The sequence below is a fragment of the Lycorma delicatula genome, chromosome 2 (assembly GCF_047948215.1).
Source record: "Lycorma delicatula isolate Av1 chromosome 2, ASM4794821v1, whole genome shotgun sequence".
NCBI lineage: Eukaryota > Metazoa > Arthropoda > Insecta > Hemiptera > Fulgoridae > Lycorma > Lycorma delicatula.
In genome coordinates this window covers 236,982,204-237,002,836 of record NC_134456.1, presented here as the reverse complement: position 1 = coordinate 237,002,836, position 20,633 = coordinate 236,982,204, and the positions used below count along the sequence as shown (strand labels likewise).

The 20,633-nt window shown below is 31.5% G+C and overlaps 1 long non-coding RNA gene across 1 annotated transcript; it reads left to right on the top strand.

Annotated features, from left to right (window-relative positions):
- Nucleotides 1-7,837: 7,837 nt before the first annotated feature.
- LOC142320390 (uncharacterized) lies at nt 7,838-13,505 on the top strand. Its single transcript, XR_012755368.1, has 2 exons — nt 7,838-7,970; nt 13,254-13,505. It is a non-coding gene; the product is annotated as an uncharacterized LOC142320390 (long non-coding RNA).
- The last annotated feature ends 7,128 nt before the right edge of the window (nt 13,506-20,633 follow it).

The window sequence follows — 20,633 nt, the reverse complement described above, 5'->3', positions numbered from 1 at the left end:
TAGCTTTCGAACGATAAGTATTTACGATATTTCATTAATGTTGCTATTAATGTAATATAATCAATAACCGGTTAGAGGGGCTATAAGTAAAAATAGTACAATACTGGTACTGATATAACTAGCTGATATAAATAATCGATTAAAGGTATAATTAGGTGTGTAAAGTTGACATAGCGTCTTGCTATATTTTCTCTTTAGTTGCAGTAGCGTTAAGTTTCAGGGTTAATATTTAGCGCAAACCTCTTCCCTACGCCTGCCTGATTCTCATCTTACCATCTCGTACACTCGTACCTGTGTCGCCGACTACTACCTTTTGACGTTACACATTCAGGAGTCAATTTCATCCTTTGAATTATGCAAAGATTTGGTACGCTATTCATTTATAACGCATAACAACTCTATTGTCGTTTGTAATTATCATTTTCAATATTTAATTTATGCAAAGAACAAGAACATTTTGTTACCAGAAGTTCAATTCCCCTTACGTGTGTTTTTTTAATATATCTGTATAATGGAATATTATTTTTTTTATCTCGATTATTAAAAAAATATTACCGATCTTTACAATTAAAACTCAATAATTTTTACAACGTGGAATAATAATAATCTTTATTTCTTTCCTTCAAACATATTATTTCAATTCGTTAATATTTTATTGATTTTATTTTACAACGGGATTATTTGTGACGGTACTTCTAATCCTATTTCGTATTTGATGTAATAAAAAAATTTAGATAGGCTGAAATTGAGGTCAGGAATACATCCGCAAGTATTTACGTGAATACTTTTTTTATTAACCGCAATCGATGCTAATCCTTGTGATTTTGATTGATATTTAAATCGATTTGTTTTCGACAACGGTAAAATTGTTGTATTAATTTATGTCCTTCGGCAGATCAAACGTACTTTAAAATAGGTTACGTATTCATTTGTAAATACTTCTGGAAAAATAACACAGATCAATTTTTATCGGTTTATAACTTTGAGAAATCATAAACGATCTCTCAAATATCGCGTATATGAACGAATATATTTAAACCGTTATTTCTGCCGGTTAAACAAAATTTATTCGTAAATTATCACAAGAGACCGCTTTAAAATGAATATCTTCCGGTAAGATTCTTCAAGATTTAAAATTTGAAATCGTATCGTGTAAGAACTGTACAACAGACAAACCGAAAGGTCGTAATTATTGCAATCGGCTTCCCAAAAACATCGTCGATAGGTAGGTAGGTAGAACCCACCGGGTCGGTCTAGCGGTAAACGCGTCTTCCCAAATCAGCTGATTTGGAAGTCGAGAGTTCCAGCGTTCCAAGTCCTAGTAAAGTCGGTTATTTTTATACGGATTTGAATACTAAATCGTGGATACCGGTGTTCTCCTCATTCCTGGAGGCTAAACGGGAAAAAGAAAAGGTGTGGGTAGGAAGACCCGATTTGTATTTCACGTTAAACGAGGCACGGTTTTATTTTTTTAGGCGTGTTAATTCACACAATACCAGGTATCGGTCGACTGAAAATTCTCACCGGATGTTTGAGCTTCCACTTTACGATTAGAAAATCGGTATTTATGATGTTCTGTTTGTGGTGATCGTATAGCGTGGTCGATATTTTTTGACCGAAAGTGTACCGTACAATGTTTGAAGAATTCTACACTCTGAAAACAGATTGTGAAAAAGAGTACGGCTTCTTTCATCGAACAACACGGAACAACAGATGCCACATATCAAACGATACATTAGCACGCGTTCATGCGGCATTTTACAGAAGAGTAACGGTCAGTAGAGGGCGGTGTCAACCGCGTTCCCCACATTCGTGTAGTTGCGATATTTTCGTTAGCTATTTGAAGAATAGAATGTATGAATCAAATTCCCACGTTATCGATAAACTGAAGGCGAGCATTTAACAACAACGTTTCACGTCACGTGATTCTCAATATGATCAGTCGAGCACAATAATGTTTCGCTTCACAGGGAGTTCACTTCTAATGTCTTTTGTACAAATGTGGTAAATATTAAATTTTTGTTTATGTAAATATAAAATTTAATTAAATTTACTCTTTTATTTTATTTTCCAGTCTAGATAGTCCTATAGCTGTAGAAAGGAAAGTATTGTAATAGGTTTAATTTGGGCATACACAGTTTTAACCGGATCTTGACGTTTTGACACCTAAGAATCCAAAAAAACCGGATGGAAATTTTCCGGGTGTTCGTATGTACGCGGGCGCGTGTGTGTGTTTTCGATATCGGCCTGTAAATCACCTTATATCTCCGGAACTACTGGCTCGATTTTCACAAAACTCGGTAGATTATTTCTATATATCGGGCGTTGATCCCCTTAAATTTTCAATTTAAAAGTTCCAGGCTGTAGAACAAGGTCGCTGTCAGTATCTCGAGATATTGCCTAATTAAGGTCGTATTTTTCTTAGGCGCATTTGTTAACGATTAAAAAATAACAGTACTTGCAAAACATTTGCGCGGGTTAGCGGTAGAATCAAATTAACGAATAATATTTAAAATGTAAAAAGGTAACTCGGTCTGGTTGGGCCTCAAACTCGATCCCCCGATCGATTCGGTACCTGGTACGTTAAACCTCGCGGCTACACCAGTCTGCCGACCGAACAGGCGAAATTTGCTTTATGCACGTTATGAAATTACATTAGTTTAGTTAACGCCGACCGTCGCCGTTAGTACCGCCATACCCGCACGAATCAATTACTCTATGCGCGCGTCCTTTAGCGTTAGAATCGTCGAATTAAATAAACAAAAAAAAATATTATACTTAAATATAATGATAAATGTTTTAAATGAAGTTGTGTGTAAGCTTTAGCCGCGTGACGGGGAAGTCCTACACGACTGTGTTGTCGGCTTTTTATCATTTCGTTCATAAAATGTTACGTGTCGCTACTGTGTTTAGCGATTTGAAGATGAACGTGCGCGGGGATATTTAGGATATGGAATAAGCGGATGAAAAATAGAGATTGCAGTCTTGTTTACGGTGTTGTTTTCCGTACCGCTCTATGACCGTGATTTTCTCTGAACGAGTCGCAGAGGAAAAGAAATAGAATAGAAACGCATAAAATCAGTATTGGCGTCGGCACTCGTGAACTTTCTTTCGATGCGTTTGTGTTTGTATAATATTCGGTACGTGTGTATTGCGTATAGTGGATTATGTTGCGGCGCGGCGGCGATGTGATAACCAAAAATTACCATCCCGACCTACTGAATCGTTACTTTGTCAACCGCACACGGATTGAATTGCGAAACGTTATTGCTGAAAACACGTCTTAGTTTGCCGTCTCATTCGACGACAATTTTAACTTTTTCTACCCGTAAACTGAGGTCGTGACCTTCTCTTGTTACGTAATCGACATCACATCCTTTCCTTTATCTCGCTTCACTTCACCGCATATCTCCTCCCTTGTACTATTTCCATGTCGAATGAAAAAAATATATACTTAATCCTAATAAAATCTTAAATATAATGTAAATTACTGAGAATTATATTTTTTTATTGATGTCCAGATCAGATGTATCTATGACGATTTTGTCCTAAAAAAAAAAATGGAAAAAATTGAGTTTATTGTGAATAAGAAATATATGAGATAGACTCGGTTCTTTTTTTTTTAATATTTTATTTGAGCGAGTATTGAAGAATAAATTTCTTAAAATAAACGATACCTTAACCAAAAAGAAATTCTCAAAAATTCTGAATGAAACTTTACACTTTACATCTACATTTTCAGTATCTTCAAAAAAAAATCCATACAGTTACTGAAATTAGAGAAAAAAAACATTTTAGCCTTTACTAAAATCGTTTACAAATTCGAAAACTAAATGGAAATCATCTCTTACGTTTTTTTTTTTTTTTTTTTTTTTTTTTTTTTTACTTACAATGGTAAAATTCTACAGAGCGACGTAATCGGGTGACAATACAATATCCCATTTTTAATTAAAAATATTTCTATATTATGTACAGGATATAGTAAATAAGTATATTTCAGGTTAGAAGATTAGCTTTCAACAAAAAGAAATAATAGAGAATAGCATCAAACTATTTATATATAAATTAAATAAAATGAAATTCAACCTTACCAACAATTCGTCCGCGTTCTTTTTTCGAGCACTTTCGGTCATTCGACCATCCTCTTGAAAAGTTATTCTTCAATTTGAGATCATTCGATTTTATGTAGAATATAAATTTATAAAATCACAATACCGACGTCATATAAAGTTAGTCATGTCTGTTATGTAAGGGTAGATAATGTAGATAATTTGTTGTGATTTTAACATATTATAAACTTATATTCTACATATTTTAATTCTAATGATCTCAAATTGAAGAATAGCTTTTCCTGAGGACGGTCGAATGACCGAAATGCTCGAAAAGAGAACGCGGACGAATTGTTGGTAAGATTGAATTTCATTTTATATTTATATAAATAAAATTATTTACTAACTGTGGCACGCTTAAAAAAACTTAGCATCAAACTAGTCAACCGAATGGTGAAGCAAAAAAAAAGCATAAAATTGTTTTGTCAAATTTATAACGTTTAGAAATTGCACTTAAAAAATTTTTGGAAATTATTTAAAAAGATGATGCGCATCATAAGTCAATAATCTTGACATATGTTGTTACGGTCATCGTATGAATAAACAAAAAAAAAGTGTAGTTCTACCGTAGTTTTTAAATTTTACCATCTTTTTGTTATAATAATAATAACAATAATGTTTTTTTTTCCTGACTAAAAATTTTAGGAACTTTTTTGTTTCTTCCCCCCGCAAAAGTTTGAAAGTTTTTCACCTGGAAAAACTCAAAATAGCAGCTAAATTGGAAATTGGAAAATAGCAAGGAAACTCGATAAAACACTAACATGATGTTTTTAACATTCATGAACTAACGGTCATTTTAAAAATTCTCATATTAACATATTTTACATATTAAAAATATTACAAGCGTTATTGCTTATAATTATAAATATAATCTAACCAAAATTAACCTATGCCCGCTTCGTTCGCTTACCTCGACTAACTAACAAGTAATGTTTTGATTATTTAAATAATAAATAATTGCAATAATTACTGAATTTATTATTTAAATACTCACAAAACATTCCTGTTAATTAGTCAGGGTTAGCGAGCATATTTTAAGTTTGATTAGATTATACTTATAAAATAAATCTGGCACTGTTGGTATTATACAATTTATATAAAAGTATAGTATCCGGTTACCAAAAATTGTGAGTATTGACTATCCAAGCGCTTTCGGGTTATTCCTCCGTCATCAGGGATTAGCGATTAATTATGAATTTTATAGTTGTGCGTATAAAATTTTTCTATTGACGGAAATTAAAATGAAAATAAAATTTAAAATTATTATGTTCGTAACAGTCGATATTATAATAATTAAAATTCGTCAACGTTAAAAGAAAGACGTCTTGTAAAAATTTTATTTTCATTTAAATTTCCATTTAAAAAAATTTATATGCACAACTATGAAATTCATAAATCCCTGATGATGGAGGAATAATCCGAAAACGCTTGGATAGTCAATAGTCACAATTGCTGGTAAGTGGATACTCTATTTTTGTATGAATTATATCGGGTCGGGTTATTTCTTCGGCCTGGTTATTGTTAATATCAATATTATCTGCTGCTCTGAGTTATTTCCAGGTGAAAAACTTGCAATTTTTTTGGTGGGAGAAACGAAAATGCACCAGATTTTAAAACGAAAATTCAAAAAATTACTTATTTCCGTAATTAGTTTGGTTAGTTCAGTAAAGTTTAGGTTAAGGATAACTTAGCCGACCTCCGTGGCGCGAGTGGTAGAGTCTCAGCTTTTCATCCGGAGGTCCCGGGTTCGAATCCCGATCAGGCATGACATTTTCACACACGCTACAAATCATTCATCTCATCCTCTAAAGCAATATCTAACGGTAGATCCGGAAGTTAAAAATAAAGGTTAAGTATAGGCAGGTTGGTTGAAGGAAAGTCTCTTACCGAGTACTCCATGTGTACTACTTTCGTGGTGTTTAGTTACCAGCGATTATTTTGTGCATGTGTACCTAAGGGCTTATAAAGAATCATACGAGTTCGGAAAACTTTTCGTTAAGGGAAAAACGAGTTGTGGTTTCAGGTACATTGTAAACAAATCAACATAACCTACGAACGTCCTCCAAATCTGGACTTGTTAACGTCCGGCAGATTTGGTGGTATTTAGTTTCTAGTAGTAGTAGTGGTAGTACAATTTCTAGTGTATACGACACTGTTTTTGCGACTCGTTTGCTTGAACGTAGTAGGACTTAGAGAATTTTTTTAAGTCCTGCGTGAGGATTATTCAGGGAAAAGACTTTTTCCCTATAGCTTTGTGCCAGGGGCCCCGCCCTCAAAACCCTTTGGGTTCTATGCCCGTCTCCCCCTTATTTTTTCCTTGGAGACCTCCCTCCCTTGTTAGATTGGCAGTGCTGCCCGTCTTGCGGACAAACTGCTGTCTGGTGGGCGTTTTTGCATTGGATGGGTGGCCTGTCAGGTGATGTGGCGTGCCTCCGCCGGCCTCTGCTTTAGATGTTGGAGTCCGGGTCATAGGGCCAAGTTCTGTAATGGCACAGATAGAAGCAGCCATTGTTTCACATGTGGTAAGGCCGACCGTATATGTAAAGATTGTAAGCAGGAACCTTGATGTACAACCTGCAGGTTGCACGGTCATGCACCTGGAATTTGACAATTTAAAGTCAGTACAAGAGAATATGGACAAAAAAACATTACCTTCCTCGCTACCGGTATTAAATGTTTTGATAAATTTTATTAATTTTTTGATTTTACATTTTAAAATCGTAAGTCAAAAACTACAATAAAGCGACACTGCATTTACAATCAGCGCAGTGAACAGTATACAGTATACACCAAGATTATTGACTTTTGAGTGCACGTCGTCTTTCTAAATAAATACCAAATTTTTTTCTACATTTAGTATCGCTTACCTTTCTTAGCGTCATTCTTTTATCACTTATTACACTGGTACTTTTAAATCTCTGTCAATCTATCTTTATATAGTGTTTAGTCAATACCTCTCCCTATATCTGACATCTTGCCTTATCTAGTCTTCTTCTTGTTTATTTGTTATTAACAGTTTTCAATAAATTGAGGTTTTTGAAAAGGACTCCCGCTTGATTGTTGATCTGTTCATTTTTTATCATTTTACTGTTATTTTTTTAATTTAAAGATTTCTAGATATTCTAAAATCATCATTCTTCTTCCTTTAACACATTTATGAATTAGTTTCATTGATTCTTACATTTTCTTCAGGGTATGTCCATCTTTTATTAATTGCGTTGCATAATTAGAATTTTTTTTTATTTTATTTTAAAAGATCTCTTGTACATTGTCTAAATTTTCTTCCAGTAATATATATATATATATATATATATATGTATTCTATTTTTTTCTATATTACCATTACAAATTTGTTTTTGTGTATTAGATAAGCAGTAGTAGTAGTAAATGAAAGCAGTACTAAACTTAGAAACTATAATAATCTTAGCATTAAAGATGATAATAATTATCTTAACAATAACAATTGTAATTACAAAATAGTTCCTTTTTTGCATTTTTAGTACCATATTGTTTAAACAACATCTTATTATTAAAATAATGTAAAACAGTCTTCAGTTTAGAATTTAAAATAACTATTTATAAAAATCTGTTAAAACAGTTTTAATATTTCAAACTCAGATGCGTTTTTCATTATTCAAATTTATTTAACATTAATTTATACTAATATAGTATTTCATATTAAACAAATAACATTAAATTGTGTACATAAATTTTTTTTTTTTTTTTTTAATTCTAGCTGATATTTTTGATGAGACAGTATTGAAGTTAAAACCATTGGGGTTGGGTTCAAAATGTCTTGGTGGCGGTCGTATCACTCATACACCTAAAGAAAAGAAGATCAATGTATTTGGACACTCTCAGGTACTGTATGAGGATATTGTCTAATTTTTTTTTTAATATTTAAATTTGAATATTCTATATAAAATAGAAACAGAGCTAATGCTGACATTCTGTTTTACTTAATTAAAGATTAATAATATCTGAATTTTTTAAATTCAAATATTTTATTGACCTCCAGATGAAAGACCAAGATGCTACTACTCTGCCACAAACTCGTTCTGTTTTAGTAACAATTCTTGGATAGAAATTCAGTCCATTAAATTTTTTATTGTTAAATCATGTGGCACCCAAACATAAAATTTTTTGTAACTAACCGTCTAAAACAGTTTAAAACTGTTTTGTATTAAATATTTAATTTGTTTCTGATATCATGAGCATTAATGTACGGTCTTCCTCAGTTTTTTCCATGATTTCATTGACTTTTTCCAGTTATTGGCTGACCAGATGGAGGTGCATTATTGACATCAAAAATTTCAGATTGAAAACATTTGAACAATTTTGCATCTCACGTATGGTAACATATCATTTCCATAAAAATTAAAAATTTTTTTAGCAGCATGACTTGCATTCTTCCCTTTTCTGAAATAAAATTTGAAAATATATGTTTAATTTCTTCTTTATTTTCACTCTTTTTCAAGAGGAAATAACTTTTATAAAAATAAACTAATATAATCATAACCTTTTTATAAAAGTACTTACATTCTTTTGAAAGGTAAATATCACTAAGCATTGTCAGATTTGAAAAATATATAACGTTAAGAGAGTTATGTGACCTAAAGCCAATCTACCAGAAGAATTGGAAAAAGTTTTTCCTAAACTCATGCTTCATTTCATTAGGTTAAAAAAGTTCAATTGTCCAAGGCAAGTAAAAAATTTTTTTTTGTCTTCAGTCATTTGACTGGTTTGATGCAGCTCTCCAAGATTCCCTGTCTAGTGCTAGTCGTTTCATTTCAGTATACCCTCTACATCCTACATCCCTAACAATTTGTTTTACATATTCCAAACGTGGCCTGCCTACACAATTTTTCCCTTCAACCTGTCCTTCCAATATTAAAGCGACTATTCCAGGATGCCTTAGTATGTGGCCTATAGGTCTGTCTCTTCTTTCAACTATATTTTTCTAAACGCTTCTTTCTTCATCTATTTGCCGCAATACCTCTTCATTTGTCACTTTATCCACCCGTCTGATTTTTAACATTCTCCTATAGCACCGCATTTCAAAAGCTTCTAATCTTTTCTTCTCAGATACTCCGATTGTAGAAAATTTCAAATTTTAATAAAATAATAAATTCTTAAAATAAAGTAATAGAATTTTTATTAAAAAAAAACAAACTTACAGGTCGGTTATGAATCAAGCCAATGTGCCAATTTCTACAAACATTCTGACCTATTTTAAGAAAGTTTAAGTCAAAAAGTTATCAAATTAAAGTAAAAAAATAATAAAATATCTTTGCCATTAATAATCTACAGAAACCAGAAACATACAGAATAAGATTTAAATTGGCAGGTTTGAAATAGAGTTATGCAATCTTAAAACCACCATCTATCTACAGAATATGAAGAGACTTTTTCCCCCATTCTAGTATGTATATCTATGTTTGAATGGTTGTTAAGTATCGTGTTATTATAGGTCTGAAGAGGATGAATTTATAACTATGAAATTAGATTTGATAATTCATCTATATAGGGAAGTTAACACTGATGCTATTAAATTTTTATGAAAATTGAAAAAGTAAGTAGGATAGTTTCTCTTTTATCCACGGTGGAGTTTAATCCAGCCAGAAACATTTTGCAGCTATGTTGCCAGCTTTTCGTTGATTAAAATATGTAATTTTTTTTAATTTATTTCTTGTGCAAATAATCAAGAATTCAAAAAAGTGTGAAGATTTTATTCATGTAAATCACATAATAAACCGGTTACTGATAAATTGGATTTATTATTATTTACTTAATTTATCTTTAAAAAGATTACATCATTGCATCCTCAGGGTAGGTCCCAGAGGTAGATCCTCAGGAAGGTATGATTATGGTGGTTTTTGTTGGTAATTAATTGCAATTCACTAGACAGCATATTTAACAAAATTATAATACAATTTAACGTAACTATATTACAAAAAAATAAACGGCACAGATAATCTCCATGTCCATTTTCATTTTCCTTTTCTTCCTATTAAACTTGAGTTCCTCACATGTTGACATATCTCCTTTTATATTGTTTATAATTTTTACTCTTTTTGCAAAATCTATAGATTCTTTTAGCGATGTCAATTTTTTAAAAAAATAATAAATTGCATTGCAAGTATCATCACTGTTAATTTAATTTTGAAATGTTTGTATTACATTTTTTAATATAGTTACATTGTATTATAATTTTATTAAACTTATTGTACATTGTGTTGCAATTAATAATCTTCATCCAAAAACCTTGCCACTAGGAAGGTCTTACATTTAATTAGCCCAGAATTTTTACATGTGCTTGTTTGTTCAGATTCCACTTGTGCCTTGCAGGCGATTTGTGATGTGTACTCTAGACACCCTGTCATCTGTGAGATTTATTGTGTTATTTCACAAATGACTAAATATATTACAGCAGTGAGCTTCTGCTGGATCCCCATCCATATAAGAATTTCAGGCTATGAGCGCACAGATAGTGCGGTGAAAGAGGCTTGTTTTCAGCCTACTTTTACCAATTATATAGCTTCTAATGATCTTGTCGGTTTCCTGAAGAGGGTAGCTCATGATGAGTGGCAATGTGAATGGGAGAATACCATGAACAATAAACTTCGCTCAATTAAGAACAATGTTTTATTGTGGAGCTCCTCATGCAGAAATAACCGTCAACAGGTTATTATCTGCCGTTTATTAATAGGACACACTAGGCTCACTCATGGATATCTGATGATGCAAACAGGTGCACCCCTTTTCTCACTGTCAACTAACAGTGCACCACATCCTTGTGGATTGTATCTGTTACGAGGAATTGCATCATAAGTTTCATTCAGTAGCTAACATGCAAACTATTTTAGGAGATAATGAAATTTTGCTATTTTATGTTTTATAATTTCTTAAGGCAGTCTGTTTATATTCAAGTATTTAAATTACTGTAGGGTGTTTCAGCTATTTATGCCATTTGTTGTAAAACAGTTGGAAATTTTATTTTAATTTACATACATAATGTGATTTATTTTTTCCTTTTTTTTTATTACATCAAATATATCGTGTCCGGGCAATAATAATGCGAAAGCATTTTTCGCCTAAAAAAACCCACAACATCCATCAAAAACCACCTTAAAAACATACCAAATTAATAGTTATCTTAGTATAAATGTAGCATATATAAAAATTGCTATTTGAATCAGCTGATTTATTTTCAGTTGTTGAATTTTTTCTCAGATAATGCATTTGACATAAGTTTAAGCTGTCAATTTACATTATAAACTGAAAACTGCTTACAAATAATCACATTATTTTTTTATCTTATTTGTTTTTTAAATTTATAACGTAGCCTTTAACGATGTAATTTATATAAACTATTACCAATCAGAAAAAAAAAATTATTTAAAAAATCTTTATTAAATGTGCATGTAGCTAATTTTTTTTTTGTATCTCCAAAAGAAAAATTTATTAGTATTTTCAAAAATAATAAAATTTTAATGAGGTGATTTGTAAAGGTTAATAATATTGATGTTTAGAATGATTTGTGTGTATACTTTAGCAGTGAGATGATGTTTACAAAGACCTTTCAATGTATAGTACCTTTGGATTTATACATTATTATTTGTATGTTCCTGGGTTATTTATTAGTAATTTTGCTTATCATTAGTTTATTGCATGATGTTATCTATCTTATTTTATTTTTAGTTTTGAAAGCAACACAATAATCACTCCTAATCTTGGTAATCTAGTATGAATATTATTTGATAATGTTATTAGTATTACGTAATTCCTCCATTAGATATTTTTTTATTATGTTTCACATATAACAAGAATCATTATATATAATAATAGATGTTCAACCTTTAATTACATGTATTAGATACTTTGTGTCAAGTTCTCCATGTATTGTATAACCTGACAAAAGAAATTCCGTGAAAAAGTTTTCAGTAACTATCTATGAGAAGCTTCATATTTGTACTGTAATATGTATAAGGGTTTTAGGCATAAGGATATTAGAGATGGTTTTCTTTCTTTCGATATATATACTTATACAAGGTGAACAGCAAGACAAATTTTAATCATTTGAGAAAAATAAGCAACAGAATTTCACACTTCCTCAAAATTTGAAAATTATAAACTATTCATTGAAGAACAGTAATATCTTTTGAAGGCATATTTGTGTACAATAGATATGGATTGTTTTTTTTTTCCTTATGGTGCAATCAACCCTAAGTTAGGATTGCAATTTTTTATGTTTGTGAAGATTTTATGTGATGTCTTGAGCTGCCTTTGTGATGGAGTAAAATCTGATCAACTCAGCATATGCCAATACAATAATTTGCCTGTATGTGTTTCACTCACCCCAAAAAATTTACTCAATATTTAACTATTAATTAGCGATAAAACTTATCATTTTATTTTAATTAAAAATAAACATTTTTCTGTAAATACAAAATTGTGGCATTACAATACTGCAGCAGACCAGTGAGTGATCTTATATGGAATTGAAACACCAAATATGACTAGCCTAGAAAATCTACTGAAAAGCAAAAGGAAATACCTAAGGAAACTTATAGTCGCAAGAAAAACATGATAAGATACATACTGAAATCAAATAAGGAAATTAATAAAGACGATTTGGAAACCGCAATTATCCTCCAACATGTGATTCAAATGAATCCAAAACCACTAAATAAACAATTTTCAGTTAAATAAACAGTTAAGTAAGATTCAAAAAGCAGATGAAAAAGGAATTTCAAAGGAAGAGCACTGTTTGAATAGAATTAAGTTTAAAGAAATAAGTTTTGCTAATAGTTTTTAATGTGGAAAGAAAAACAGAGCACCACAAGAAAAAAAGCCAAAACCATTCTAAGAAAGTTAAGTTAATATTTAGAAGAAAAGAAACAAAAAAGAAATGATATTAGCTTGGTTCTAGTAAGGCTTTGAAAAAAACAAAAAAACTTATGATAAATCTACACCACATTATTATTATAATAATATTTACATTGCTAATAATTTTTTTTAAATATTTAAAAAGATATTCACTTGATCATCAATTACATTTTTTAAATTAATTTAAAATTACATTTTTCAATTTACAGCAAGTATTTATATTTTTCTTATAATCACAAATTTTTTTTCTTTCAGGGTTTTGGTAAAGCAGATCATCAAATCACAGTTGGCTTGCTTAAGAAATTTTACAAGGATTATGAAATAACTATTTCAGATGAATAAAGATTTGCTGGTTGCTGATAATTTTGTTTTAATGAAGCTATATACAGTTTCAATTATGTACAAACGTAGCGTAACATAGTTTCTTCAGTTCAGCTTACATATCCTTTAAAAAATTTTGTTTATAAAAATCTTAATAAATAATTGGCTTATATATTTTATTTATTACCCTTTGTGTGTGTATCTTTTATTAATGAAATTCTACATACAAAAAAAGTAGGAAAAATTAAAATACATAGCATTGTCATGTATTCCTTCTAAAATTGCATTTTGTTAATTTGATTGTATATCCCAGTTGTAACCTGATTTGATACTGTCACTCCTGAAAATGGTTTAACCATTATTAAGAACATCAAACACTCCATACCAGACATATTATGGAAAGTGAGGTTATGTGTACAAGAACAATGAAAACAATGTTTATTTCCTGTTAATTTTTCTGCATTGAATCAAATTTACTGTCATTACACTTCAGCATGACAATACTGCCAAAATGCAAGTGACATTTGGAAACTACAATTTCTTTTACACTGCTAGATCATCTCCTTAGTTTCAGTAAAAGTATTTTTATAAAAAGATTTGGGAAAAAAATTGTAATTGTTTTTAAATGATTATGTTAATTTTGAAAGTATGTGGGGTTCAACCTGTAAGATTCCTGGTATTGTGAGAGGACTAGCTGTAAACATTAAAAAATTTGGGTATTAATGTAGTCGAGAGTTACAGTGTTCAAGTCCTAGTAAAGCCAGTTATTTTTACACGGATTTGAATACTAGATCGTGGATACTGGTGTTCTTTGGCAGTCGGGTTTCAATTAACCACACATCTCAGGAACAGTCGAACTGAGAATGTACAAGACTACACTTCATTTACACTCATACATATCATCCTCTGAAGAATTATCTAAACGGTAGTTACCAGAGGCTAAACAGGAAAAAAGAAAAGGTATTAATGTAGTAAGCAATCTACCGTTATAGGAAACATTCAGTTTCCTGAGACTTTATCCAATCAGTTGGATCGCAGCCATCTTGTTAGTTCATGTTATAAATATCCTGTCATTGCAGATTTATAGAATGTACAAGAAAAGTCATATTGAATAAACTGGAGAAGGAAGAAATAGATTTACTAAATTTCTAGAAATTTTTCCTTTTTCAAATGATATGATATGCTGATAATGGACGGATATAAAGGATTTGTAATAATAACTATAAGATTTATCTTATAGTTATCTTAAAATATCTTTACTATAGGGTCTTTTGGCTGATAATTTTGTAATGACCTAACTGAAATGAAAAAAATTTACATTAATATTTTTATATATATATACCTCCTCTATGAATCATGAGACCTTGCCGTTGGTGAGGGGGCTTGAGTGCTCAGGGATACAGAGTAGCTGGACCAAAGGTGCAACCATATCGGAGAGGTATCTGTTGAGAGCCAGACTAAGGAATGATTCCTGAAAGAGGGCAGCAGCTCTTTCAGTAGTTGTTAGGGGCGTGAGTCAGGACGACTTAAACGGCCGTATCAACATCACTCAGTCCTCTGAGTACTGCGCAGCTGAAAGCAATGGAAAACTACAGCTGCTTTTTTTTTCCAAGAAAATGTGGCTCTGCATTTTCACATAACAATAATGGAGGCGCCTTCCTTGGTAAAATATTCCGGAGGTAAAATAGTCCCCCTTTCGGATCTCCGGGTGGGGACTACTAAGGAAGGGGTCACCAGAAAATTAAAAAATAACATTCTACGAGTCGGAGCGTGGAATGTTAGAAGCTTAAAAAAGGTTGGTAGGCTAGAAAATTTAAAAAGGGAAATGGATAGGGTGAATGTGGATATAGTAGGAATTAGTGAGGTTCGGTGGGAAGAGGAAGGCGACTTTTGGTCAGGTGATTTTAGAGTAATTAACTCAGCGTCAAATAATGGGCAGGCAGGAGTAGGTTTCGTGATGAACAAGAAGATAGGGAGGAGAGTGGAGTATTTCAAAACGCATAGCGATAGAATCATTGTAATAAGGATAAAATCAAAACCTAAACCGACAACGATTGTTAACGTTTATATGCCTACAAGCGCCCATGATGATGATGAGGTAGAGTGTGTATACGAAGAGATTGATGAAGCAATTAAACACGTAAAAGGAGATGAAAATTTAATAATAGTTGGAGATTGGAATGCAAGCATTGGAAAAGGCAAGGAAGGAAATATAGTGGGTGAATACGGGCTGGGCAAAAGGAATGAAAGAGGGGACCGACTTATAGAGTTTTGCACGAAGTATAATTTAGTAATTGCCAACACCCAATTTAAAAATCATAATAGAAGAATATACACTTGGAAAAAGCCAGGCGATACTGCAAGGTATCAGATAGATTATATCATGGTTAAGCAAAGATTTAGAAATCAACTCGTTGACTGCAAAACTTACCCTGGAGCAGACATTGATAGCGACCATAATTTGGTGATAATGAAATGTAGATTGGGGTTTAAAAACCTGAAGAAAAGGTGTCAGATGAATCGGTGGAATTTAGAGAAGCTTGAGGAAGAGGAGGTAAAGAAGATTTTTGAGGAGGACATCGCAAGAGGTCTGAGTAAAAAAGATAAGGTAGAAAATGTAGAAGAAGAATGGGAGAATGTTAAAAAGGAAATTCTTAAATCAGCAGAAGCAAACTTAGGCGGAATAAAGAGAACTGGTAGAAAACCTTGGGTTTCAGACGATATATTGCAGCTGATGGATGAACGTAGAAAATATAAGAATGCTAGTGATGAAGAAAGTAAAAGGAACTATCGGCAATTAAGAAATGCTATAAACAGGAAGTGCAAACTGGTGAAAGAAGAGTGGATTAAAGAAAAGTGTTCAGAAGTGGAAAGAGAAATGAACATTGGTAAAATAGACGGAGCATACAGGAAAGTTAAGGAAAATTTTGGGGTACATAAATTAAAATGTAATAATGTGTTAAACAAAGATGGTACACCAATATATAATACGAAAGGTAAAGTCGATAGATGGGTGGAATATATTGAAGAGTTATACGGAGGAAATGAATTAGAAAATGGTGTTATAGAGGAAGAAGAGGAAGTTGAGGAGGATGAAATGGGAGAAACAATACTGAGATCTGAATTTAAGAGAGCATTAAAAGATTTAAATGGCAGAAAGGCTCCTGGAATAGACGGAATACCTGTAGAATTACTGCGCAGTGCAGGTGAGGAAGCGATTGATAGATTATACAAACTGGTGTGTAATATTTATGAAAATGGGGAATTTCCATCAGACTTCAAAAAAAGTGTTATAGTTATGATACCAAAGAAAGCAGGGGCAGATAAATGTGAAGAATACAGAACAATTAGTTTAACTAGTCATGCATCAAAAATCTTAACTAGAATTTTATACAGAAGAATTGAGAGGAGAGTGGAAGAAGTGTTAGGAGAAGACCAATTTGGTTTCAGGAAAAGTATAGGGACAAGGGAAGCAATTTTAGGCCTCAGATTAATAGTAGAAGGAAGATTAAAGAAAAACAAACCAACATACTTGGCGTTTATAGACCTAGAAAAGGCTTTCGATAACGTAGACTGGAATAAAATGTTCAGCATTTTAAAAAAATTAGGGTTCAAATACAGAGATAGAAGAACAATTGCTAACATGTACAGGAACCAAACAGCAACAATAACAATTGAAGAACATAAGAAAGAAGCCGTAATAAGAAAGAGAGTCCGACAAGGATGTTCCCTATCTCCGTTACTCTTTAATCTTTACATGGAACTAGCAGTTAATGATGTTAAAGAACAATTTAGATTCGGAGTAACAGTACAAGGTGAAAAGATAAAGATGCTACGATTTGCTGATGATATAGTAATTCTAGCCGAGAGTAAAAAAGATTTAGAAGAAACAATGAACGGCATAGATGAAGTCCTACGCAAAAACTATCGCATGAAAATAAACAAGAACAAAACAAAAGTAATGAAATGTAGTAGAAATAACAAAGATGGACCACTGAATGTAAAAATAGGAGGAGAAAAGATTATGGAGGTAGAAGAATTTTGTTATTTGGGAAGTAAAATTACTAAAGATGGACGAAGCAGGAGCGATATAAAATGCCGAATAGCACAAGCTAAACGAGCCTTCAGTAAGAAATATAATTTGTTTACATCAAAAATTAATTTAAATGTCAGGAAAAGATTTTTGAAAGTGTATGTTTGGAGTGTCGCTTTATATGGAAGTGAAACTTGGACAATCGGAGTATCTGAGAAGAAAAGATTAGAAGCTTTTGAAATGTGGTGCTATAGGAGAATGTTAAAAATCAGATGGGTGGATAAAGTGACAAATGAAGAGGTATTGCGGCAAATAGATGAAGAAAGAAGCATTTGGAAAAATATAGTTAAAAGAAGAGACAGACTTATAGGCCACATACTAAGGCATCCTGGAATAGTCGCTTTAATATTGGAAGGACAGGTAGAAGGGAAAAATTGTGTAGGCAGGCCACGTTTGGAGTATGTAAAACAAATTGTTGGGGATGTAGGATGTAGAGGGTATACTGAAATGAAACGACTAGCACTAGATAGGGAATCTTGGAGAGCTGCATCAAACCAGTCAAATGACTGAAGACAAAAAAAAAATTTTTATATAATTAAAACAATTTATTTTATTATACTGCAAAATGAACAGAGAAAAATAAAAAATTTGAAATAAATCATGGAAAATTCTAAAAACAATAAAATCTGGATATTGAAATTCAGTCCAGTATTTATTAAATATTGAAGTTTCAGAGATTATAATAGAGATTAAATAAAATTTTAATTGTAATTAATAATATTTTGAAGAGGTAATCTATAAAATCATATATATATATATATATATATATATATATATATATATATATATGAGTTTATAGCATGGAATGGTCTTAACTGTATTTTCACACACACACACACACACACACACACACGCGCGCGCCCGCGCACGCGCGCTCGCGCACACACAGTCTCTCTCTTTCTCCCATGCCTAATAAAAATAAATAAAAATTTAGAAATTTGAAATTTTGAAATCTTAAAAGAAAAAGCTAACTTGCATTTTGAAAATTGTCTACAGGTTCAGTAGTTATAAGCAATTTAAAAATCTTTATTTAGAAAAAAACACTATTTGATCTAATTTTTATCAAAGAAAATAGTACAGACCTCTTTATACCTCTTGTCTGAAGGTTAAAATGTTATTAAAGTAGAAACAAAATTATAAAAAATTAGTAAATAATAATAAAATGGAAGAGGCCAGCAAAAATAAGATGCTGCAATACTCAATGCAGAAACAGGAAATGTACTGTAAAGATTATTATTCACAAAAGAATTTTACACAATAGAGAGATTTATTTGATTACCAATAAACAGCTGCCCATACCTCAACAAAAATGTAAGAATGTGTGAGTTCCTGTATTTTACCATTTATCACATATTTTACTCAGGCTGAAAGTATTAATTATCTGGGAGACTACTGGTTGCATTAGTCTTTGATTTCCTTGTAGTCTTGTAACAGATATTCTACATTTTTAAAATGACAATAAGTTTTTTATTTAATAAAAGGAATACAAAACAGTTTTCATATGATTCTTTTCAGACAAGACACTTGAGTACATAATAAATGTGTGAAATAAATAAATAAACTCTTTTATATAAAACACCTCCAAAAAGAATGGTCTGGAAATCTTTTCTCACAAGGTCCTCACATTCAAGGATGATGTGGTTTCAATTTCAGAAAACTGATGCAGACTCTTCATTGCACATCTTCCTAGAGCAAAAAATCTGAAAAATACAATTTTCTTAAAAATTCCTTTATGAAACTGGATGAGAGAATTCAAAAGAAACCTATCGCATTTATGAATTATCTTCCCTATACTTTGTCCAAGATATTTTTGTCAATTTTAAGTGGGCTCAATAAAACCTGCAGTTTTAGCTGTAGCTGAATTTGTACAAAAAATAAACTTGGGTCCTGTAAATAGTTCTTTCTTTGCAAGCACAACAATCCTTTTATTATCTTCTAATGCCTGTTGTCAAATGAAACACCATTTTATTGTGGATAGAGTGAGAAAATAAGACCTAGTAACACTCTCTTTCCCACTCAATTAAAATACTATGAACTGCATGCTTCAAGTGCTGCTTGGCACTTCAAGTATTGATACAAATTTCTGCTTCTGCACCCCATTTCATCATACAGTTTAAGTCATTGTAAATTAGTTCACACCCAGCTGTAAAATGATGGTGTATATACCCAACTTTTAATCATCAGGAAACCCTCGAGTTGATATCATATATTCTGGCTCTCTCCTGTTATTGGATCTGGAATTATCTGTAGAATACATGTTTATTCCTGAACACTTCAGGTGTAAAATCTTTACATTCCTCCCTTTCTCATCTGAACACTGAACATAACATTATAAGACTAGTGATATATTAACAAATGTTATGGCTGCCTGTGTCATTCATTTAATAGTTCACATTGACATGATGTCCCGCATTAAAGAATTATTCTTCTCCATCTATCAGTGCTAACCTCAACTCAGCAATTCTTCAAAAGTTTATCAACATAGTACACTCTTAAATAACCATATGTATGCCACTAAACGTTCCAGATACAAAGAGATGTCAACCTTTGGAAGATTCAGAGAGTTTATGTCATTACGGTCTGCTTATTATAATAATTTAAAGAAAACTTTATCCAAATATACCTCTTCAATATTATCAAAAGATGTCAAAGTAATTGTAACCGGTTAAAGCAATGTCAATATAAAAACACCATTATATGTATGTATAGATACAAATATATATCCATTCTTCATTTGAAATTGAACATTAATAGTTTAAGTTGACAAAAAAAATCTGTACGATACCATAATTATTAAAATCATATTAACATAAAAAATATTTATACAAATAGATCAGAATAAATTATGGAGGTACAAACGAATAGTTAAATCACATTTAAAGTTTATGATCATAAAAATGAAGTATGTAAAAGAAATTAACAAAAATGATCAGTAATTTACCATCAATGTATTTAAAAGATGTATTTATTATAGCAAAGTGATACAAGAATATTAAGTATGTTGGCAATGAATCTTTGCAGATGATCTCCAACTAAAAATATTAATTGTCAATTTACAGAAAAACTTTATATATTGAAATTTTTATATAAATAAGTAATAGGAGTGAAGTGATTAGCAACAGACTGTCGTTATTAACCCAGACCCAGATAACTAGAAAAAAAAGAAAAAACATTAAAGAATAATTTTTAAGTTAGTTTTGGACAGCCACAGAAAAACAAAC